Source organism: Macaca mulatta, chromosome 7 (genome assembly GCF_049350105.2).
Source record: "Macaca mulatta isolate MMU2019108-1 chromosome 7, T2T-MMU8v2.0, whole genome shotgun sequence".
Taxonomy (NCBI): Eukaryota; Metazoa; Chordata; class Mammalia; order Primates; family Cercopithecidae; genus Macaca; species Macaca mulatta.
In genome coordinates, this window is record NC_133412.1 from 55,465,455 (window position 1) to 55,492,013 (window position 26,559).

Here is a 26,559-nt window from a genome sequence, read left to right on the forward strand (position 1 = left end):
TGGCTGGGCATGGTGGCTCACGCCTGTAATCCCAGCACTTTGGGAGGCTGAGGTGGGTGGATCACCTGAGGTCAGGAGTTTGAGACCAGCCTGGCCAACATGGTGAAACCCTGAATCTACTAAAAATACAAAAATTAGCTGGGCATGGTGGCACATGCCTGTAATCCCAGCTACTCAGGAGGCTGAGGCAGGAGAATCACTTGAACCCGGGAGGCAGAGGTTGCAGTGAGCTGAGATTGCGCCACTGTACTCCAGCCTGGGTGAGAGAGCAAGACGGCATCTCAAAAGAAAAAAAAAAAAAAAAGCTCCAGTGAGCTCTGGTGTCCACAGTTTTTATTGAGGGGTTATTATACAGGCATAATTGTTCGAATCATTAGCCACATGACTGGACTCAAACCTTCCTACTCCCACCAGGTCAGGCTGGCCTAAAGTCCCAACTTTCTAATCACATGGTTGTTCTTTCTGGTGACAGCTCCCATCTTGAAGCAATATAGAGGCCCACCATTAGTTACCAAGTTTACATAACAAAGATACACCTATCACTTCAGAAATTGCAAGGGTCTTATAATTTCCATGTAAAAAAGTCTAAGACAAAGACAAGACAAATTCTTTATTCTACCACAACCATAGTATAACGGAAACCGTGTATGGGGGTGGGGAGCTCTGTACTGTCTGCAGTGTCTGTAAAAATCTAAAACTGTTCTAAAAATTAAGACTTTATTATTTTTTAGAACAGTTTTAGATTTTTACAATAAATAAAATTTTAAAAATAATATTATACATCAATGCAACTGCACATTAAGTTACATTGATTTAAAGGACTTAAGGGCTTTTAGTAATCTTTATATCTCCTTAGCCCAGCAGTATGCAGAACACAAAACAACCATTTAATGAACAGTTATTGAATGACTGGCTTCATTTCTTTTATTATGGAAAAAAAAAATTAAGTGTATAGTTCAGTAATGTTAAGTATATTCACATTGTTATGAAACACATCTCCAGAACTTTTTCATCATGCAAATCTGAAACGTATACCCATTAAGAATTCCTCTTCCCTCTCCCTTCAGCCCCTGGTATTCTACTTTCTGTTTCTATGAATTTGACTACTTCAGATACCTCATATAAGTGGATTCATACAGCATGCCTTTTTTGTTTTTTGTTTTTTTTTTTTTTTTTGAGACAGGTTCTTGCTCTGTCACCTAGGCTGGAATGCAGTGACATGATCACAGCTCACTGCAGCTACAATCTCCGGGCTCAAGTGATCCTCCCACCTCAGCCTCCTGAGTAGTTGGGGCTACAGGCAGGAACCACCATGCTTGGCTAATTTTTAAAAATTTTTCTGTAGGAACAGAGTCTTACTATGTTGCCCAGACTAGTTTAGAAGTCCTGGGCTCAAGCAATCCTCCCACCTTGGCCTTCTGAAGTGCTGGGATTACAGGAGTGAGCCACCACACCTGGCTTGCATATGTCTTTTTGTGACTGGATTATTTCACTTAGCATAATGTCTTCAAGTTCTTTCATGTTGTAGCATGTAACAGGATTTCTTTCCTTTTTAAAGCTAAATATCCTACTGTATGTATATACCTCATTTTGTTTATTCATCTGATGATGGACATCTTGGGTACCTTCTACCTCCTGGCTATTATAAATAGTGTTGTTATGAACATGGGTGTGTACATATGTCTTTGAGAATTTACTTTCAATGCTTTTGAAAACTTACTCAGCAGTGGCATTGCTGGATCATATGATAGTTCTATTTTTACCTTTTTGAAAAAATACCATACTGTTTTCCATAGCAGCTGCACCATTTTATATTCCCATCAACAACAATGCACAAAGGTTCCAATTTATCCACATCCTTCCCAACACTTGTTTTCTGTTTTGTTTTCTTTTTCCTTTTTCGATAACAGCTATCCTAATAGGTGTAAAGTGGTATCTCATTGTGGTTCGATTTGAATTTCCCTAATGATTAATGATGTTGAGCACATTTCATATGCTCATGACTATTTGTATCTTTGGAGAAATGCCTTTGATCATTTTTTAATTGAATTGTTTGGTTTTTTTGTAGTTGTGAGTTATAGGAGATTTTTTTATATTCTGGATATCAATCCCTAATCAGATATGTGATTTGCAAATATTTTCTCCCATTCTTCACAGGTTGTCTTTTCACTCTGTTAATAGTGTCCTTTGATGCACAAAAGTTTTTAATTTTAGTAAAGTCTAACTTACAACAGTCTCACTCTCTTGCCTAGGCTGGAGAGGAGTGGCACAATCTTGGCTTACTGCAACCTCTACCTCCTGAGTTCAATGATTCTCATGCCTCAGCCTCCCAAGTAGCTGGGGTTACAGGCACACGCCACCATGCCCGGCTAATTTTTCTATTTTTAGTAGAGATGGGATTTCACCACGTTGACCAGGCTGGTCACGAACTCCTGACCTCAAGTGATCTGCCAGCCTTGGCCTCCCAAAGTGCTGGGATTACAGGTGTGAGCAACCGTGCCAGCCTTATCTATTTTTTCTTTTGTTACCTGTGCATTTGGTGTTATATCTAAGAAATCACTACAAATTCAATGTCATGAGGATTTTCTCTTAAGAGTTTTAGTTTTAGCTTTTATGTTTAGGTCTTTGATCAATGTTGGGTTAGTTTTCTGTATGTGGTATAAGGTAAGACTCCAACTTCATTTTTTTTTTCATATGGAAATACAGTTTTCCCAACACGATTCATTGAAAAGACTGTCCTTTCCTCTCTCGCCATCCTTGTTGAAAATCATTTGACTATATATGCAAGGATTTAGTTCTTGGCTGTCCGTTTTTTTGGGTTTTTTTTTTTTTTTTTTTTTTTGAGACAGAGTTTCGCTCTGTCACCCAGGCTACAGTGCAGTGGCGCGATCTCTGCTCACTGCAAGCTCCGCCTCCCGGGTTCACGCCATTCTCCTGCCTCAGCCTCCCAAGTAGTTAGGACTACAGGCACCTGCCACCGTGCCCGGCTAACTTTTTATATTTTTAGTAGAGATGGGGTTTCGTCGTGTTAGTCAGGATAGTCTCAATCTCCTGACCTCGTGATCCACCCGCCTTGGCCTCGCAAAGTGCTGGAATTATAGGCGTGAGCCACCGCACCCGGCCGGCTGTCCATTTTATTCCACTGGTCTATACATCTGTCTTTATGCCAGTATCACACTATTTTGATAACCATAGTTTTTGTAGTAAGTTTTGAAATCAGGAAGTGAGAGACCTCCAACTCTGTTCTTCTTTTCAAGATTGTTTTGGCTATTTGCAGTTCCTTGAGATTCTACATAAATTTTAGGATAAATTTTCTATTTTTACAAAGAAGTCATTGGGATTTTGACAGGGATCTAATTGAATCTATACATTGCTTTGGGTAGTATTGGCATCTTAACAACATGTGTCTTCCAGCCCATTAACATGGACTGTTTCCATTTACTTATGTCTTAATTTCTTTCAGTAGTGTTTTGTACTTTTCAGTGTTCAGGTGTTCCACTTTCTTGATTAATTTATTCATATGTGTTTTATTCTTTTTGATAGAATTTTCTTCATTTCAAATCCATTTTTGGATTATTCATTGTTAACGATTAGTAATACAACTGATTTTTGTGTGTTGATTTGTATCCAGAAACTTCACTGAATTGTTTTAATTTGAACATGTTTTATGAAATCTTTAGGGTTTTCTACATATAAGATCATGTCATCCGCAAACAGAGATAATTTTACTTCTTCCTTTCTAGTTTGGATACATTTTTTTCTTTGTCTAATTGCTCTGGCTAGGACTTCCAATACTATGGTGAATATAAGTGGTAAGAGCAGGCATCCTTGACTTGTCCCTGGATCTTAGAGAAAAACCTTAAAGTTTTCCACCACTGATTAAGATGTTAGTTGTGGCTTTCCATATATGGCCTACATTATGTTGAGGTAGTTTTCTTCTACTCTTAGTTTGCTGAGTGTTTTTTTTTTTTTTTAATCGTGAAAGGGTGTTAAATCTTGTCCAAGGCTTTTTCTGCATCTATTGAGACAGATTGTGTATTTTTTCGCCCTTCATTCAACTGGATAGCTTTGTAAGGCATATCTCATTCATTCAGAAACAAAATGAATACCCTCGTTTTGCATAGAGTTTCTCTTAATTTTTGTAACAAAACATTTAAAACAGAATTTAGTGACACAAGCTCTTTGAGTTTTATGAAAGACCAGAGGTTTCGAAAGGATAAAAAGGAGATATTGAGTAGAAGGCAGCTTTTAAAGGGAGAACATTGCACAACTAGCTCAGACTGGGAATCACATCAGATAAAACCTACCAAAAAGGATCAAGGCAAACCAACACTTCATTTCATATCACTGCAGCATACATCAATATACAACCCAGAATTGGTATACTGGGGTATACTGTTTATATAATACCCATTGATCAATAGCACAGTAGGGAAATTAGAGTTAACAACAATTTACTGTATATTTCAAAATAGATAATTTTTTTTTGTATTCTCAACGCACACAAAAAGATAAATGTTTGAGGTGACGGATATCCCAATTACCCTGATTTGATCATTACACATTGTATACAGGTATTAAAGTATTACATGTACCCCCAAAATATGTACAACTATTACATATCAATAGGTAATTTTTAAAAAATCAAACTCATTTAAAGCCTGCATATACATATTAATTATACCACATAGCAATGGCAAAGGTCTATCATGGTCAAAAAGAACACAACTGAATAAATTAATATCTGGGGAAATGAAATGGAAAGGAAATCAAGTAGTATTCATTCAAAATTGCCTGCCCCTTTCCATAGAGTTAATTGAAGGCACAACAACTATGCCATAAACCAAAGTTCCAACCAAGAGTCAAAGCTATATTTTATAGAATTGTCACTTTCCTCACCAATACCAATAAATAAGTTATTAAATCTACCCTTTTGGCATAATAAAGTCATTTCAATAGAACTAAGAGTGCCACAGTTTCAATGTCATCTCTTCTGAAAATAAATGTTGCTGTCTTGACTCAGAATTCAAATTTCAGCAGCAGGTCATTATTTTGTTCTATTCTGTTGACATATTTTAACTCATTTTGTAAACCTAGAATTTGTTCCTGTTCTATAATCCCAGAAAGAAAAATGTTCATGAGAAGGCAATTTCATTTGGCTAGGTTGACAGTGATAGTCCCTTGGGGGAGAGGCCAACTCAAGCAGGACTGAAGAGGCTGTTAGAAGCCAATTTTCCTACCTGCTAATTGCTTTTATGACTAAGATGTATGGCCTCAGACACCCACCCAGCAAGCAGAAGATAGACAGAAACAGTCACATCTCAAGAGGTTTTTCCCTTCTTCTAAAAGAATTCAACTAGGAGACAAAACAGCGAAGAAACAGAAAAATGTCAAAAATATTAATTGCAAAAACATTAACTGTATCTTCCTGACTACCAAAAGGAAAAATGAAAAATAATGAAAAGACATTTATACGAATAGCCAGTAGAAAAAATATTCATTCATTGGTCACTCAGTAAATATTTACTGAAATGCCTATTATGGCAGACACTACTGTAGGTGCTGGAGATACAACAGTAAACTAGACACAATGTCCCTTTGTCCCCATCAGAGGAGATTAATGAGAAATAACAGCTACCAATTAGTGATCTGGTACTAAGAGGAAAACAAAATGCAGCCATGTAATAAAGTGAGTTGGGAAGCACTAATTTACAGTGAGTTGTCAAGGAAGCCTCTTTGAAGAGTGGACATTTAAGCTGAGACTTAAATGACAAGAAGGATCCAGTAAACCACCAGTCTGAGGGAAGACCATTCCTTGCAGAGAGACAAGGAGTAGAAGATTTGGAAATTGGAATAAACTTGGCACATTCATAGAAGACAAAAGAAGGCCATTGTAGCTGGAGTTTTGTGAACAACATTAACAATGGCAGCAGATAAGATCTCTTCAAAGTGCCACAGCCATTTCAAAATTATCTACTAAGAAGATAAAAATAAAACTATGACCCATGAACTATTCGTGGAAATTCACTTTTGGACTAGTAATGACCACTAGGAAACTTTCAACAGAAAAAAGATAAGCATGAGTTGAGAAATGCCATAGAGGAAGAGGTTTCTGAATCAGGGAGAATCAGCATAAGAGTACTGGCTGAATCAGTGCTGTCAGGAACCCCAAAAGCAATATTGTTCTAGATAAGATCAACATCTAGGGCTGGCACGCCTGGACAAGGGGATATCTGAGGCTTATAACAGGAACTGTTAAAGCACAGCACTCATAAATGAACTCCAACCACCAAGGAATGTTTCTGGACATATTTGTTCTAATCCTTGTTTGACCTACACATTTGAGATAGCCCACAGACTTTTACAAAATTTTTAATGTAAATAACAAATAAAACAACATAAAACAACACCCTCCTAAAACAGAAATTTTTAGAAATTACAGAAAATTTTTCCACGTTTAAAACTCTTCCTAGGTTACAAAATAAATTAGGAGTTTTTTTAAAAGAAAAAAATTTAGTGAGTATATGGATCATCTGTTTTCCTTCTATAGCAAACACAAAACAGTGTTTAAGTTCAAAAGCATATATAACATTAAACAATGCTACATTTAAAAATAAAACATACCTACTAAAAAAGAAGTAGCTCACCTTAATTGAAGGATAAACTTTATTTTTAAGCACTGAATGATTCCCAAACATACTGTATATGTTGCATAATGCTAACATTTTGTCATAGTGCTATAATGTTAAAATTCCCAAGCCATGCACGTGGCTATCAAATATATGCACTTTTCTACAAAAACATTATGGTCAGACATTATTCATCTAGAGAAAAAAAGAAACAAAAAGCAATGGAGATCAAAAACTTGCTCTACATGAGGTATATGGCAACGGCAATGTGTCTTCACTTAAGCCACATGCTAAAAAAAAAAAAAAAAAAAAAAAGACTGGGATCAGAGACCTATACTGGAATCCCACCTCTCACACTAATTAGCATACACCATCCTTGAGCCTCAATTTTCCTCATCAGTAAAATGAGTCCCACGCCACCTACTCTTACAAGATTGATAGGGATATTAAATAAAATAAAACAGGTTAAGTTTAAAGGAATCCAGTCTTATCAATTGGTAATTACACTATAAGCAAGGGAAATGTCTTTAAAAAACAGTTGATTTTTAAAAAGAAAAAATTATAAATAATAGGTTGTAAGAGCTAAACACAATGTAAACAATACTCAAGTTGAATACACAGGCCAAACTCCTTTATTTTACCTATGAAGAAATAAAAGCTTGGCGAGCTTAAGTGACCAGCCCAGAGTTGAAAAAGCAGGCAGAAAAAAGGCTAAAATCTTGCTTAATTCCTAAATGTGGTATATATTTTATAGAGCACTTTCATATATAAGATCCAACTGATGTCCATGATAAAACAGTTAATACGACTCATGAGAAAACCCAAGGCACCAAAGTCAGCCAGCTACTTAGTGATAGAACTGTGACTAAAACCTGGTGATGAATACTGTCTCTCTCTGTTTTTTGGTGGGGGGAGGAAGTGGGTAGAGTTGGGGTCTAACTGTGTTGCTCAGGCTGGTCTTGAACTCCCAGGCCCAAGCAATCCTCTTACCTTGGCCTCATAAAGTGCTGGGATTATAGGCATGATTTACCATGTATGGCCTATGTCTCTTAAAAATTAAGATTTAAAGCCTTTCTTACTTATAATTTAACTGATACAAAAAAATGCCTTAGCAAGCAATCACTATTTTATTCAGTCAATAATTTTTTTTTTTTCTGAGGCAGCGGCACCATCTCGGCTCACTGCAAGCTCCGCCTCCTGGGTTCAAGCCACACTCTTGCCTCAGCCTCCCAAGTAGCTGGGACTACAGGCACCCGCCATCTTGCCCAGCTAATTTTTTGTATTTTTAGTAGAGACGGGGTTTCACCATGTTACCCAGGATAGTCTCGATCTCCTGACCTAGTGATCCACCCGCCTTTGCCTCCCAAAGTGCTGGGATTACAGGCGTGAGCCACCACGCCCGGCCTCAGTCGATAATTGTTTTTTAGGGTCACACTACAAAGACATAAATGTTTCCATGTTGTATTTAAGAGACTCGATCAGCTTAACATAAAAATGTTCATAATAGGAGCAAATTAAATTTTCAAAGATACATTTTTAGACCTATTTCCCAACGCTCAATTGATATCAGCTTAATACAATGTAGCAAGACTTACTTTTATTCTGTTTGTTCATAGATTATTTAAACCAGATAGTTGGGTTAGTGAGTCACTGAGTACATGCTTAAGTATGATACTGAATCCATGTTTCTATCACTGATGATTCTAATATTCACATACTTTACAATTACTTAATCCTTTACATTGTCCTTTCTTCACGTAGGATTTTCAAGTTAACCCTTCTATAAGTAGGTCAATGGTTCTTAGACTTAAGTTGAGATGATTCACTTTCACAAATAATTATGTTACAAATACTGCATTGTTTTGCAGCTTAGGGGACAGCCAGGCTGGAAAACTAATTAAAAGGAAAAGATTCAAGTGGAGAGGAGCCAACTGAACAATATAGCATCTAAAAAACAAACACATTTACAATACATGTTTCTGAGTGTCACTAAGAAAATACACATCTGTTCGATATTCCAAATTCTGCCTTTAAAAAGGATCAAGCATTGTAGGAAGATTTCTAGGTTTAACAAGAAGACATGGAACAGCAATGTAGGAAGTGAGGGCTCAGTCACCATGATAGTTCTCAGATCATTTGTGCAAACATAATAAGAGCATACCCCCAAATAGGCCTCTGTTCAAAGCCACTTCGAAAGATGTGAAAATGCATGCACAAAAGTAATATCTGAGTTTTGCAACTACTAACTGGCAACACTGTTGTTGGGTAGGTGAGAACACAAAAGAACAATAAATCAATACACAAATTAACAGTAACCACTCACACTAATTTCATATGAATTAGAAGAATCAATATATAATTTGGGTGGTAATCCAGCACCCTTGAAATAGTCATGGCCAGACAGTATCATCAAATTAACTACTTAGCTCAGTTCACAAGACTTCACTTGTGCTCAGCAAGGACTATCACTGAATAGGGAACAGCCTGAATGTAGCAAGCTTTCCACTGAATTAAGATAGTATATATACCTTAAGGTATGTTGCTTGTCTGTCTTCTGAGAATTTTTTAAGCTACATTTGAAAAAAAATGATAATACAACTGTGAGTCTCCTTAGTGTTAAATTTATAATGTATTCTTTAGATAGACAAAATAGTAAGTGTATGTGTGTTAGAGATTCAAGTAAAAAAAAAAAAAAAAAACCAAGGCCCAGCTTGTGACAAATCATCACTACAGACTCCCCTACAGCTCAGTTCCCTATAGCTTCCTCAGCTATAGCTCTACAAAAGCCACAGAAATCAGAATGATCATGCTAAAGCATCTTATGGATTAATAAAGACAGATCAATTCTGTATAACCTATTTTGTTTTTTATTCAAATTATCTAAAATTGATAATTTGTAATTGGCTGTTAAGAAACATAATTCCTGGAACACTGCATTTCTCAATCACCTTGGATACGCAGGCATTTGCAAACATGGCCCTCTATTTAGAGCAATTCACATGTAAAGCACTCCATTAATTACACTCTTCATTCAATACACATCTATTAAGCACTATTGTGTACTAGGCACTATTGGTATTAGAGAAATACCATGCTGAATCAAATTAGCCCCTGCCTTCAGAGGCAGAAGGCTTTGCTTACAGACATGCAAACATTACATAATGAGACAAGTGCCATAACAAGATGTATACAAACCACTATGGAAATACACAAAGGGAAGGACTTAATTCTTCCTGGGGAGGTGAAGAAGAAAGGCTTGTCAGATTACTTAATATTTAACTGAGTGTTAAAGGGTCAGTATGAGTTTGTTAGGTAGACATACTAGAGGTTGTTCATGAGAGAGGATGTGACAGACCCACAGCCTGTGCAAAGTTGGGAGGGCAGAAAAGAGTACTTGCTTGGAAAGACAACAGAGCTCGGTAAAAGGTAAAAATGACAAAGTATGATCAGAATGAGGCAGGAAAATACGGTCTGGAGGCAGGGAACATAAAGCCAATTCACACTTTAGCTATAACAGGAAAGATCCTCTCCATAGGGTATATGCCGTAAATGACTTTGTAACTTTACTTCATCCTCTTCATTTACATAGGGCATACTCCAAGAAAAGGGTATTTAAACTCATGGAAAACTCTGTAACAGGGCCTTTGAGCCCCTATGCTCAGGCCCACTCCCACACTGTGGCATGTACGTTCATTTTCAACAAATCCCTTCATTCTTTCCTTGCTTTTTGTGCGTTTTGTCCAATTCTTTGTTCAAGATGCCAAGAACCTGGACACCCTCCACCGTTAACAAGAATAGGGCACGAAGTTTCTTCAACAGGCCATGTTAAGACTTTATCTTGACGAAAATGTGGAGCACTGAAAGGTTTTGAACACAGGTGTGGTAACAGTTTGAGTTTTAGACAATTATTTCTGGGCATACAAGAAAAGGACAGACCAGAAAGAATAATGTCTAAAGCTAATGAAGTCTGGTAGACCTATAATAATATTATTAAAATTAGCCAAGTGCGGTGGCTCATGCCTATAATACCAGCACTTTGGGAGGCCAAGGCAGGAGTATAGCTTGAGCCCAGGAGTTCAAGGCCAGCCTTGATGACATAGGAGACCCCATCTCTACAAAAAAATTAAAAATTGGCCAGGCACGGTGATACATGCCTGTGGTTCCAGCTACTCGGGAGATTGAGGTGTGAGGACTGCTTGAGCCTGCAGTGAATTATGATCACCACTGCACTACAGCCTCCAGCCTGGGTAACAGAGCAAACCCTATCTCAAAAAATTGTTAAAATCACTACTATCCTTAGATCAAGGCAATAGGACTTGGTCCTCCTAGCCACACCTCTCCCCCAAGAAGTGAGCAGAGTAGAGGGCCAAATCGAAGTGCCTTACTGGATCTATCTCCAGAAATCACTTTCTATCTACCTAAAACCCCAGAACTCTGCTCAAATGGCCCTGAGTCCACTTCCAAGACAGGTCCTCGTTCAGATATATGTACCACTTGGCCTGAAGGGGAGATGAGGGACAGCTGTTGAGAGGAAATGGAGGCTATGGAGACAGCTTGGACATTTTGCCAAAATTTAAAAATATATACATTTTAAACAAAATATATATACTTTAGAAATATGTCATATTTTTAATATATATAATTATAAATTGAGAATTAGCAACTTCATAACATACTCATGAATAACTGAATATTTGTGCCTAGAAACTTAAGGTTGTTTATGATATAGAGTATTAACCTGAAATTTCAAAAAATTTAATGTTTCAAGAAGATTAGAAACAATTATTTCACATACAAAAAATATTTTCCCTGTAAGACAGACATACAAAAGTCAGGATCAACTTCTCAGAAAGTCAAAGCAATTTGAAGACAGATATGCCAAACAGGTGTTGATAACAACTTTGTTAAAAAAAAAAAAAAGACATTTAGTGAAGGATCAATGTGTGGACTAATGGCAGATATTTGTTATACACAAATGAGCTAATGTATTGTACTGCTCTTCTCATTAGTACAGAGATGCATTACCCTCACATTAAATACTCAGTGAGTAAAACACTCTGGCAAGCATCTGTTGGCTAATGACAAAGAAAACCATGGACCCTCTGAGGCCAATTTCCATCCAGCTGCAAGCATGGAAGCAGCAAACACATGTGCTGCTCTTCAATATCAACCCCAAATAACCATGAAAAAGAAACTCCTCAGCTATTTTGTGGCAAAGGCATTCCAAGTATCGATCATATATGCTAAACAAGACACTTGGAAAAAGTTAACTCCCTAAATCCTGGCTGGCATTTAACTTGCTTGTTACCAACAGACTGTGGTAGAAGTGACACTGAATGACTTCCAAAGTTATATCAAGAAAAGTCATGCAGGTTCTGGGACTAAGTTTGGGGTGGCTGCTACACAGCAATGTTGCCAGACAGAATTTGGTACATGAAACTGGGGTGCTGACGTAACAAAAATCTAAAAGATGCGACGCTGGTTTCAAGACTGGGTAGTGGACCGAAGCTGGACCCAGGCTTGAAAAGCCTGGCAGAAACTATTTAAAAGGAATTAAAGGAAAGTTAAATGTTTTCAGAAAGACCTTGTTATAAAGTGGCAGAAAACTTAGCAAAACTGTTGCCTGTGGTAAGGTAAAAAACAGAAAATGCTGGTAATGAACTACTACTTCTAACTAAGGTAATTTCAAAGCAGAATGTCCAAACTGTCAACTGGTTTCTTTTATATGTATAATATAAGGTACAAAAAGAGATGACCTAAAGAAGAAAGTACTTTTCCAGCAGAATTTAGGGGGAATACAAAGAAGTCAGCAATTGCTGGGTCCAAAAATAAAACTATTTCTCATCCACAATGTCTCCCAGCAGAGAATGCTCAAAGAAAGAAAAGGTCTGAGGACAAAGATCAAACATAGGACACAGAAAAGAAAAATCTCATCTCAAGGTAGAGATAAAAGCTAAAGGTGTTACTGTGAAATCCTTTGTTACGTTTCTCTCCTGATTCCTTCTTCATGATCTTCTTCCCAGTTCCTTTTTCTGTACTTGTCCACTAAATCTAGATGTCCCTGAGGATTTTGTTCTCAATCCTGGGCAATTCCTTCTTCAATCACTCACTAAAATCTATTAACCTTAAAATCTCTTTCTCCCTTTCAAGCCTCCACCTCCCTCTAAGAACAGCAGACAGATCTGCACATCTCCACTCAACTATCTCAGAGAAACATCAAACTAAATATTACAAAATTCTATCTTCCACTGCAAAAGTTCCTTCTATACCTGAATACACACTGGAAAGGAATGACTGGAAACAAATACTACCACACCCATTAAATTGCCCAACTTGAGAGTCATCTCTGATTTCTACACTTCCTTCTCCTCACCCAACACCAATATTTAATTAGTCACCAATTTCTATGGATTCCACCTGCTAAACCTTTTGGGCATCTCCCCTTCTTCAAGTGATCTCCTATCTGGACTATATATAGCTTTCTAAGTGGTCTCTCCATTCCAAAATATCTTTCATACTACTCTAGAAACCATCTTCTTAAAGTAAAATATTAGCCATGTTTATCTCCTGCTGAGAATCCTTCAAGAGCTCCCAATCAAAACCCTTTGATACAGCTTACAGGTAGGTACTTTGTGATCTGGTCTTTCCCTGCAAACTGTCCCCACATATCATTTATTCCAACCATGCCAAAAAACAGGACTTATATTCATGGTGGTTATGAATACATACTTTTCTCTCTGCCTAGAAAGTGTTGTCTCTTGTTATGAATACGAAGTACATTTTTGTCTATTAATTTAACAGTTTAGAACACCTACTCTGTGGCAAATCTGGCAGGCACATGAAAATAAATGAGAAACACTACCTGCCTCTTCTCTGGAAGCACACTGCCTAGAAAGAAAGAAAATAAGTACAACACAGGGATTTATAATGGAAAGTAGCATGATGTAGTGGACTGATTTCTTGCAGGTGGTGGAGAGATATGATAGACAGTAAGCAAAACAATGGAATAAATACAATACGATCTCCTGGATCAGCAAGTTTCCTTGATATAAGTAATTTAAAACATTTTAATACTATTATACATACTTACTATAAGTAAAATACAAATTTACATGAAAGATGCAACAAAAGACTTAAAAATTCATGGGCCATTTTGGGCAAGAATGACTGTTCAGATTAGAATTTAAAGTAAAATCAGTAAGCAGAAGAGGAGCCACTTTAAGTCAGAGAGAGACCCTTTTATAATTGAGCAAGTCACACCACACATCGGCCCCACCTATTCAAAAAGCCAACCCTAGTTCAGTTCAAGTTCAAGTTCAGTGAAGCAATACTGAAAAATCAACAAGATTCTGTAGGACCCTTTGCTGCAGCCAGCTCATACCTCTATACAGCCTCTATACAGGGCTACAGACTTGGCATGGAAGAAGGCTTACTGATGACCAAGGAGTCTTGAACTCATCCATTTTGGGGGGTCCAGATTAAAGTTGCCTGTAATTATGTAAATCAGGTCTAAGAAGGCTGAGAAAAAGTTTACCCTGATTCCAATTCCCACAGAATCAGAATTATAATAGAAAAACTGCTGTTCCCCTCCCAGAATATCAGCCCTGGAAAGGTTACAGCCCTGGAAAAATGGAGAGAACTAAGAAAAACCCTTGGGTTGACTAAGACCCACTTGGAATTGATATGTGTGGAATGGTGGCTTAGGCCTGAGACAAGAGGCAGTCCAGCAAAGCTGTGGGATAACAAACGAGAAAAAGAACTACTAAAGTTCTGTTTTGCTTCTCTTGTATCCCAGCACCCATATGCACATGACCTGGCCCCAAATGTGCATTACTTAGTTATAAAAATTCAGAACAGTGGTTCCCTCTGGTGAGGGATAAGAATGTCAAGGAAGAAGTCTGAAGGAACTTAAGGGGTAATAAAATGTTTTGAATTTTTATAGGAGAGTAGCTACATGAGTATAAGCATTCATCAAATCTCACTGAACTGTATATTTAAGAGCTGAGTATTTTATCGTAAAATTATAATTTATACCTCAACTTTTAAAAGTTTTTCTTAAAAGATCACAATAGATACTACTTTAGATCATTCAACTAGCAAAATTTAAAACTCTGAAAAAAACAAGTATTAGAGAGGCTGTAAAACAACAGGATCTCTTATACATCGATGGTAGGAGAATAAAATTGCATAAGCCCTTTGGAAATAAACTTTGTATTATATCTTTAAGTTTAACATTCATTGCCCTATGACCCAGCAATCACATTCATAGGTGTATACTCAACAGAATCTCTTGCACATGTATAAGAGATTGACAAGAGTCATGGATAGTAATGTTTCTTGCAGCAATATTAAAAATTGCAAACATCTGAAAATAAGATTCTTATTCTTAATCCCAGGAATAAATTCAGCATGATCACTTTCAAATATTTAAGTTGTGTTTATGTTTCAACAATAACCCAGTTTTTATACATATTATAGTTTATTCAAGGTGTACATATACAGAAATCCAAAATTAAGGCACAGAATTAAGGCATTATAATGATTTTTGTATTTTTAAAAGATGGAATTTATTTATACAACATGACTTTTACAGGAGTAAAGATAGAATTCATCTAAATGCTGGTTACATAAATTATACTATGACCACACACAAAATACCCTGTGGCTATAAACATGAATGAAGTAGATCTACATATATGGAAAAATCTCCAAGATACAGAAGTAAGTTTAAGCAGCAAAAAGTAGGCTGGGTCCAGTGGCTCATGCCTATAATCCCAGCACTTGGGAGGCTGAGGTGGAAGGATTACCTGAGCCCAGGAGTTCAAGACCAGCCTTGACAACGTAAGAAGACCCAGTCTCTAAATAAAAAACATACATTAGCAGTGCATAGTGGCACATGCCTGTGGTCCCAGTTACTTGGGAGGTGAAGTGGGAGGATCACACGAGACTAGAAGTACAAAGCTGCAGTGAGCTGTGATCATGCCACTGCACTTCAGCCTGGGAGACAGAGCAAGACACTGTTTTTGTTTTGTTTTCTTTTTTTTAAATGAGACAAGTCTTACTCTGTTACCCAGGCTGGAATGCAGTGGCGCAATCTTGGCTCACTGCAACCTCCGCCTCCAGGGTGCAAGCGATCTTGTGCCTCAGCCTCCCAAGTAGCTGAGACTACAGGCGTGTGCCACTATAACTGGCTAATTTTTGTATTTTTAGTAGAGATGGGGTTTCACCATGTTGGCCAAGGTTGGTCTCAAAAGCCTGACATCAAGTGATCTGCCCACCTCAATCTCCCAAAGTGCCGGAATTACAGGCATGAGCTAAGACCCTGTCTTAAAAAAAGAAGCAAAAAGTAGAACAGTAAATTCTCACAGATCAAAATAAACTCCATATATATTGATGCATACGTATGTTTGCATAATTTAAAAGTAAATAAACTGCTAATGTTAGTTTCTTCTGAAAATAAAGACAGAGGATCTAAGGTGAAAGACTTACTTTTGTACGTTTGCACTATCTATGAATCATTTTGTACTATCTAAATTTCTGACCACATACCTTTTCTATTTTTTCAAATTACATAGAAGGAGAGACAGAGGCCCTCAAAACCTTTTTCTATTTCTAGTAAGCAAACTCTTCCAAGACCCACAATAGTTATTCCAAACCTTTACCACTCCCCTCAAATCCCATATCTCAGTCCTGTTGCCCTTTCCCACAACATGGCCAAGCCAAGGACTTTGTCCTTGCTTCAGAGGAAACAAAAACTCCCTATATTTCCTAATTCACATCCACAAATTTGTCACTAGCTGCAGCCATGGACACCTCCTTCCCTCAGAAGAAAGAAGCCATTCAGGCAAATCTTCTGTTCTATCAAGTGTTCTACATGCAATCTGCCATTTCTGCAAGGAGCCTGTTCTATTATTCTCCTCTCTCCCTCTCTCCTTCCACAATTTTGCTCTTACCTGTTTCCTTGTTCCCCTACCTCTGTATATACGCATGTTCAAGCCTCTCCTATATTAAAAAGTACCCTATATTCCCGTCTATCTAGCACCCTAAACTCCTTCTTTCTGTTCACAGTTTAACTTCTTACGAGAGTAGTCTATACTCTTTGACAGTCTCTTCTTCATCTCCTATTCACTGCTCGACACACAGGAATCTATCCTCTGTCTCCACTGCTACTAAAAACAAAAAACCAATCTTATTAAGGTTACTAAAAGACCAAACCAAAAGTCATGCTGTAAACTTTATTTTACTTGATCTTTCTCTGTAGCATCTGACACTAATGACCACTGCTACCCTTTTTGAAACACTCTAATCTCTTTGCTTCTGTGATGTTTCTCTCTCCCGGCTCTCCACTGAGCATTGGGGGATTCAAAAATGAAAATGACAAAGTCCCTGAATTCAAGAAGCATAGTTTCTAAAATGAGAGAAACATCTACAAACAATCACAACATAGTGAAAAAGTACAAAGTGCGGTGATAGCTTAGCAATCAACTTTATATGGGGCAGCGGGAGAGCACTTTAGGAGGAGCAAACTAGCATGTACAAAGTAACATATAAATCAGTATGGTTTGTACAGAAATTTTAATGGATAACAATTGAACACACAAGTTTTGAAATCAAACAATCTGACTGTATCTATTCTATCTGAGGATAAAATAAGTCTTTACCTCATAGGACTACCGTGAAGATTACATGAAATGCTAAATATAAAACACTTAGCATAGGGTCTGGCATATACAGAAAGATCTCAATAAGCATTATCTCATACACTTTCTGACAAAAACATTCAACAAACTATGACTAAAAGAGAACTTCCTAAACCTGATAAAGGGCAGTGATGAAACACCCATAGTTAACATCTTACTTAATCCTGAAAAACTGAATGCTTTCGCCCTAAGATCAGACACGAGACAAGGGCTGGGCACAGTAGCTCACGTGTATAATCCCAGCACTTTGGGAGGCTGAGGCGGGAGGATCACTTGAGCCCAGGAGTTTGTGGCCAGCCTGAGCAACGTGGTGAAATCCCATCTCTTCAAAAAGAGTTTACTGTAGCACTACTGACAATAGCCAAGATATGAAATCAACCTAGATGTCCAACAAAGGATGAATGGATAAAGAAAATGTGGAATATATAGACCAGAGAATGCTATTTAGTAACGGGGGGGAAAAAAAAGAAAGAAATCCTGTCATTTGCAGCAACATGGATGAGACTGGGACATTATGCTAAGTAAAATAAGCCAGAAATAAAAGTTAAATAAACACTTCATGTTCTCACTTATTGGTAGTGGAGAGGGAGGGACAGAGAGAGATTTGTTAAAGGATAAAAAATTACCAATAGATAGGAGGAATAAGTTCTAGTGTTCTATACCACAGTAAGATGACTATAGTTAACAGGAATATAGTTTCAAACAGCTAGGAAGAAAATCTATAGTTAACAGTAATACATAGTTTCAAATAACTAGGAAGAAGATATTGAACGTTCTCAACATAAAGAAATGATAAATGTCTGAGATGATGGATATGTTAATAACCCTATCTGATCACTAAGATATATGTACTAAAACATCACTATGTACCTATGAATATGTACAATTATTATTTGTCAATTAAAAACTAAAATTTTAAAAAAGAAAATGTTCAAATGGCCAATAAGCATACAAAAAGAAATGTTCATCATAAGTCACTAGGGAAATACAAATCAAAACCACCATATACCACAGCGGCTATATTAAACAAAACAAAACAAACCCAGACAATAGCAAGTATTGGCAAGGATATGGAGAAATTAAAACCTTCATATACTGCTAGTAGGAATGTAAAAAGGTACAGTCTTTTTAGAAAATAGTTTGGCAGTTCCACAAAATGTTAAACACAGAGTTACTAAATGACCTAGCCATTCTACTGTTAGGTATACATCAAGAGACATGAAACCCTATGTCCACACAAAAACTTATACACAAATAAGTGTTCACAGCAGAATTTTCATAATAGCCAAAAAAGTGGAAACAATCCAAATGTCCAACAACTGATAAATAGATAAATGAAATATGGCATATAGATATTGTGGATGAAAAAAATAAAAAGTAAAAAACAAACTAACTTTTTTCTTTTTTGAGATGGAGTCTCACCCTGTCTCCCAGCAAGAGGGCAAAAGTGCAATATCGGCTCACTGCAACCTCCGCCTCCTGGGTTCAAGCGACTCTCCTGCCTTAGCCTCCCAAGTAGCTGGGATTACAGGTGCTTACCACCACACCCAGTTAAATTTTATAGTTTTAGTGGAGATGGGGTTTCACCATGTTGGCCAAGCTGGTCTCAAACTCCTGACCTCAGGTGATCCACCTGCCTCAGCCTCCCAAAGTGCTGGGACACAGGCGTGAGCCACCATGCCAGGTCACTTTTTTTAGCTTGATCATAAACAATTACAGACCATAAACAATCTTTACCTGGCAGGCTTCACAGGAGAAAACTGCCCTCCCCACACCAGATTTGATGCATACCCAGTGCATTGACATCTCTAAAGCAAGCTGCAATCAAGACTCAGGTATTTCTAAATGGCCATGCTCTTTACCATAACTACATTAGTAGCCCAGGTACCTTCATTCAGAAGTCTCTGTGGCCTTTAACTGTGGCCTTTCCTTAGGCAACTCTGGAGAGGCCTCCTCAACAGAGGGAAAACACTAAAAACACTTTCCTCTCACTCTGACTCAGTATCTTCCTCCACTCCTAGCCTTTGCACCTTTTCCTCCAACCCACCCTAGATGTATAAAACAGCAGGAATCTTTTGCTGGGGGCTCCGTCAGCATTGAGAAAACCCCCACCTCTGTGTTGATCCACTTGACAAAAGGCAGCCTGCACTTTCTCAAGTTTAACTTCTTGCTTATCCTAATTCAGTAAATGATTAAAGTAGCTCAGCTCTGTGTCCCCAGCTAAGCTCCTGACACTACGGAATATTATTCAGCCATAAAAAGGAATCAAGGTTCATCCATGCTTCAACATGGATGAAGCTTAAAAACCTTATGCTAAATGAAAGAAATTAGTCACAGAAGACAATATATTGTGCAACTCCATTTACATAAAATGTCCACAATGGGCAGAAAATAAATTAACAGCTGAGGGGATGTTGGAATGAGTAGAGACTGCTAATGAGTACTTTTAAGAGTGATGAAAAGCAAAGCAGGTGGCTCACGCCTATAATCCCAGTTCTTTGGGGGGCCCAGGTGGAAGGATCACTTGAGGTTAGGAGGTTGAGACCAGCCTGGACAACATGGTGAAACTCTGTCTCCATTAAAAATACAAAAATTAGGTAACAGTCCCTGTCTGACAGCTTTGAAGAGAGCAGTGGTTCTCCCAGCACGGAGGCTGAGATCTGAGAATGGACAGACTGCCTGCTCAAGTGGGTCCCTGACCCCTGAGTAGCCTAACTGGGAGACATCCCCCACTAGGTGCAGACCAACACATCACACCTCACACGGCTGGGTACACCCTGAGACGAAGCTTCCAGAGCAAGAATCAGACAGCAACACTCGCTGTTCAGCAATATTCTATCTTCTGCAGCCTCCGCTGCTGATACCCAGGCAAACAGGGTCTGGAGTGGACCTCAAGCAAACTCCAACAGACCTGCAGCTGAGGGTCCTGACTGTTAGAAGGAAAACTAACCATCAGAAAGGACACCCACACCAAAACCCCATCAGTACGTCACCATCATCAAAGACCAAAGGCAGATAAAACCACAAACATGGGGAAAAAGCAGTGTAGAAAAGCTGGAAATTCAAAAAATCAGAGCGCATATCCCTCTCCAAAGGAACGCAGCTCATCGCCAGCAACAGAACAAAGCTGGATGGAGAATGACTTTGACGAGCTGAGAGAAGAAGGCTTTAGTCGATCAAACTTCTCAGAGCTAAAGGAGGAACTACGTAACCAGCGCAAAGAAACTAAAAACCTTGAAAAAAGAATGGATGAATGGATAACTAGAATAATCAATGCAGACAAGACCTTAAAAGAACTGATAGAGATGAAAATCATAACACGAGAACTATGTGACAAATGCACAAGCTTCAGTAATCGACTCAATCAAATGGAAGAAAGATTATCAGTGATTGAAGATCAAACGAATGAAATGAAGTGAGAAGAGAAATGTAGAGAAAAAAGAATAAAAAGAAATGAACAAAGCCTCCAAGAAATACGGGATTATGTGAAAAGACCAAATCTATGTCTGATTGGTGTGCCTGAAAGTGACGGGGAAAATGGAACCAAGTTGGAAAACACTCTGCAGGATATCATCCAGGAGAACTTCCCCAACCTAGTAAGGCAGGCCAACATTCAAATTCAGGACATAAAGAGAACGCCACAAAGATACTCCTCGAGAAGAGCAACTCCAAGACACATAATTGTCAGATTCACCAAAGTTGAAATGAAGCAAAAAATGTTAAGAGCTGCCAGAAAGAAAGGTCGGGTTACCCACAAAGGGAAGCCCATCAGACTAACAGCAGATCTCTTGGCAGAAACTCTCCAAGCCAGAAGAGAGTGGGGGCCAATATTCAACATTCTTAAAGAAAAGAATTTTAAACCCAGAATTTCATATCCAGCCAAACTAAGTTTCATAAGTGAAGGAGAAATAAAATCCTTTACAGATAAGCAAATTCTTAGAGATTTTGTCACCACCAGTCCTGCCCTACAAGAGATCCTGAAGGAAGCATTAAACATGGAAAGGAACAACAGGTACCAGCCATTGCAAAAGCATGCCAAAAATAAAAGTCCATCAATGCTAGGAAGAAACTGCTTCAACTAACGAGCAAAATAATCAGCTAATATCATAATGACAGGATCAAGTTCACACATAACAATACTAACCTTAAATGTAAATGGACTAAATGGTCCAATTAAAAGACACAGACTGACAAATTGCATAAAGAGTCAAGACCCATCAGTCTGCTGTATTCAGGAGACCCATCTCACATGTAGAAACACACATAGCTCAAGATAAAGGGATGGAGGAAGATCTACCAAGCAAATGGAAAACAAAAAAAAGCAGGGGTTGCAATGCTAGTCTCTGATAAAACAGACTTTAAACCATCGAAGATCAAAAGAGACAAAGAAGGCCATTACATAATGGTAAAGGGATCAATTCATCAGGAAGAGCTAACTATCCTAAATATATATGCACCCAATACAGGAGCACCCAGATTCATAAAGCAAGTCCTTAGAGACTTGCAAAGAGACTTAGACTCCCATACATTAATAACAGGAGACTTTAACACCCCACTGTCAACATTAGACAGATCAACGAGACAGAAAGTTAACAAGGATATGCAGGAATTGAACTCAACTTTGCACCAAGCGGACCTAATAGACATCTACAGAACTCTCCATCCAAAATCAACAGAATATACATTCTTCTTAGCACCACATTGCACTTACTCCAAAATTGACCACATAGTTGGAAGTAAAGCACTCTTCAGCAAATGTAAAAGAACAGAAATTATAACAAACTGTCTCTCAGACCACAGTGCAATCAAACTAGAACTCAGGACTAAGAAACTCAATCAAAACCACTCAACTACATGGAAACTGAACGACCTGCTCCTGAATGACTACTGGGTACATAACAAAATGAAGGCAGAAACAAAGATGTTCTTTGAAACCAATGAGAACAAAGATACAACATACCAGAATCTCTGGGGCACATTTAAAGCAGTGTGTAGAGGGAAATTTATACCACTAAATGCCCACAAGAGAAAGCAGGAAAGATCTAAAATTGACACCCTACCATCACAATTAAAAGAACTAGAGAAGCAAGAGCAAATACATTCAAAAGCTAGCAGAAGGCAAGAAATAACTAAGATCAGTGCAGAGCTGAAGGAGATAGAGACACAAAAAACCCTCCAAAAAATCCATGAATCCAGGGGCTGGTTTTTTGAAAAGATCAACAAAACTGATAGACCGCTAGCAAGACTAATAAAGAAGAAAAGAGAGAAGAATCAAATAGATGCAATAAAAAATGATAAAGGGGATATCACTACCAACCCCACAGAAATACAAACTACCATCAGAGAATACTATAAACACCTCTACGCAAATAAACTAGAAAACCTAGAAGAAATGGATAATTTCCAGGACACTTACACTCTCCCAAGACTAAACCAGGAAGAAGTTGAATCCCTGAATAGACCAATAGCAGGCTCTGAAATTGAGGCAATAATTAATAGCCTACCAACCAAAAAAAGTCCAAGACCAGACGGATTCACAGCTGAATTTTACCAGAGGTACAAGGAGGAGCTAGTACCATTCCTTCTGAAACTATTTCAATCAATAGAAAAAGAGGAAATCCTCCCTAACTCATTTTATGAGGTCAACATCATCCTGATACCAAAGCCTGGCAGAGACACAACAAAAAAAGAGAATTTTAGACCAATATCCCTGATGAACATCGATGCAAAAATCCTCAATAAAATACTGGCAAACCGAATCCAGCAGCACATCAAAAAGCTTATCCACCATGATCAAGTGGGCTTCATCTCTGGGATGCAAGGCTGGTTCAACATACACAAATCCACACACGTAATCCAGCATATAAACAGAACCAAAGACAAAAACCACATGATTATCTCAATAGATGCAGAAAAGGCCTTTGACAAGATTCAACAGCTCTTCATGCTAAAAACTCTCAATAAATTCCGTATTGATGGAACGTATCTCAAAATAATAAGAGCTATTTATGACAAACCCACAGCCAATATCACACTGAATGGGCAAAAACTGGAAGCATTCCCTTTGAAAACTGGCACAAGACAGGGATGCCCTCTCTCACCACTCCTATTCAACATAGTGTTGGAAGTTCTGGCTAGGGCAATCAGGCAAGAGAAAGAAATCAAGGGTATTCAGTTAGGAAAAGAAAAAGTCAAATTGTCCCTGTTTGCAGATGACATGATTGTATATTTAGAAAACCCCATCATCTCAGCCCAAAATCTCCTTAAGCTGATAAGCAACTTCAGCAAAGTCTCAGGATACAAAATTAATGTGCAAAAATCACAAGCATTCTTATACACCAGTAACAGACAGACAGCCAAATCATGAATGAACTCCCATTCACAATAGCTTCAAAGAGAATAAAATACCTAGGAATCCAACTTACAAGAGATGTAAAGGACCTCTTCAAGGAGAACTACAAAACACTGCTCAGTGAAATAGAAGAGGACACAAACAAACGGAAGAACATTCCATGCTCATGGATAGGAAGAATCAATATTGTGAAAATGGTCATACTGCCCAAGGTAATTTATAGATTCAATGCCATCCCTATTAAGCTACCAATGACTTTCTTCACAGAATTGGAAAAAAACTGCTTTAAAGTTCATATGGAGCCAAAAAAGACCCCGCATTGCCAAGACAATCCTAAGCTAAAAGAACAAAGCTGGAGGCATCACACTACCTGACTTCAAACTATACTACAAGGCTACAGTAACCAAAACAGCATGGTACTGGTACCAAAACAGAGATATAGACCAATGGAACAGAACAGAGCCCTCAGAAATAATACCACACATCTACAGCCATCTGATCTTTGACAAACCTGACAAAAACAAGAAATGGGGAAAGGGTTCCCTAATTAATAAATGGTGCTGGGAAAATTGGCTAGTCATAAGTAGAAAGCTGAAACTGGATCCTTTCCTTACTCCTTATACGAAAATTAATTCAAGATGGATTAGAGACTTAAATGTTAGACCTAAAACCATAAAAACCCTAGAAGAAAACCTAGGTAATACCATTCAGGACATAGGCATGGGCAAAGACTTCATGTCTAAAACACCAAAAGCAATGGCAACAAATGCCAAAATTGACAAATGGGATCTAATAAAACTAAAGAGCTTCTGCACAGCAAAAGAAACTACCATCAGAGTGAACAGGCAACCTACAGAATGGGAGAAAATTTTTGCAATCTACTCATCTGACAAAGGGCTAATATCCAGAACCTACAAAGAACTCAAACAAATTTACAAGAAAAAAGCAAACAACCCCATCAAAAAGTGGGCAAAGGATATGAACAGACACTTCTCAAAAGAAGACATTCATATAGCCAACAGACACATGAAAAAATGCTCATCATCACTGGCCATCAGAGAAATGCAAATCAAAACCACAATGAGATACCATCTCACATCAGTTAGAATGGCAATCATTAAAAAAATCAGGAAACAACAGGTGCTGGAGAGGATGTGGAGAAATAGGAACACTTTTACACTGTTGGTGGGACTGTAAACTAGTTCAACCATTGTGGAAGACAGTGTGGTGATTCCAGAAGAATCTAGAACTAGAAATACCATTTGACCCAGCCATCCCATTACTGGGTATATACCCAAAGGATTATAAATCATGCTGCTATAAAGACACATGCACATGTATGTTTATTGCAGCACTATTCACAATAGCAAAGACTTGGAATCAACCCAAATGTCCATCAGTGACAGACTGGATTAAGAAAATGTGACACATATACACCATGGAATACTATGTGGTCATAAAAAAGGATGAGTTTGTGTCCTTTGTAGGGAAATGGATGCAGCTGGAAACCATCATTCTCAGCAAACTATCACAAGAACAGAAAACCAAACACTGCATGTTCTCACTCATAGGTGGGAATTGAACAATGAGATCACTTGGACACAGGAAGGGGAACATCACACACCGGGGCCTATTGTGGGGAGGGGACAGGGGGGATGGATAGCATTAGGAGATATACCTAATGTAAATGAGGTAATGAGGTAATGTAAATGAATTAATGGGTGCAGCACACCAACATGCACATGTATACATATGTAACAAACATGTTGTGCACATGTACCCTAGAACTTAAAGTATAATAATAAAAAAAAATTTTCAAAAAAAAGAAAGAAAAGGCTACTCGGTAGAAGGACTGGTTATATAGATATACAAAAATCTGTAACCTTTTATATAGCAATGATGAAGGAACAGTATTTACAATAACAACAATGTAAAATGCCCAGGCATAAACGTAACAGAAAATGTAGAGAAACTGTAAAATTCCACTGAGCAATATGAAAGAAACCAAAAATAGATAAATTCCATATTCTTAAAAAGCAGAATATTTAAACATGAATTTCTTCCCAAAGTATTATATAATTTAACATGTTGGGGAAAGTGGGCAAACTATTATACATTTTATCCAAAAGAATTGTAAAAAACTAATATTGGGTGATTTGTTTTATCACACATTAAAACATACCATGAAACCATAATCTTTTTTAAATGAGTACAAAAATATACAAGCAAATCATTGAAATGGTACAAAGTTCTAGAAACAGACCCAAATAAATAATTTTATTATACTCATATTTTTATTTTATTTTATTTTATTTTTTTTAATTTATTTATTATTATTATTATACTTTAAGTTCTAGGGTACATGTGCATAACGTGCAGGTTTGTTACATATGTATACTTGTGCCATGTTGGTGTGCTGCACCCATCAACTTGTCATTTACATCAGGTATAACTCCCAATGCAATCCCTCCCCCCTCCCCCTTCCCCATGACAGGCCCCGGTGTGTGATGTTCCCCTTCCTGAGTCCAAGTGATCTCATTGTTCAGTTCCCACCTATGAGTGAGAACATGCGGTGTTTGGTTTTCTGTTCTTGTGATAGTTTGCTAAGAATGATGGTTTCCAGCTGCATCCATGTCCCTACAAAGGACACAAACTCATCCTTTTTGATGGCTGCATAGTATTCCATGGTGTATATGTGCCACATTTTCTTAATCCAATCTGTCACTGATGGACATTTGGGTTGATTCCAAGACTTTGCTATTGTGAATAGTGCCGCAATAAACATACGTGTGCATGTGTCTTTATAGCAGCATAATTTATAATCCTTTGGGTATATACCCAGTAATGGGATGGCTGGGTCATATGGTACATCTAGTTC

At 37.8% G+C, this 26,559-nt stretch overlaps 1 protein-coding gene and 1 long non-coding RNA gene across 20 annotated transcripts in view; one reads left to right on the forward strand and one right to left on the reverse strand.

Moving 5' to 3' along the window:
• Positions 1-26,559, reverse strand: part of PEAK1 (pseudopodium enriched atypical kinase 1) — a 305,159-nt gene that overhangs the window by 213,715 nt on the left and 64,885 nt on the right. The gene's annotated exons all lie outside the window — the stretch shown is intronic.
• LOC144330020 (uncharacterized) lies at positions 1,145-17,257 on the forward strand. The gene is made up of 2 exons (XR_013395828.1): positions 1,145-1,440; positions 15,223-17,257. It is a non-coding gene; the product is annotated as an uncharacterized LOC144330020 (long non-coding RNA).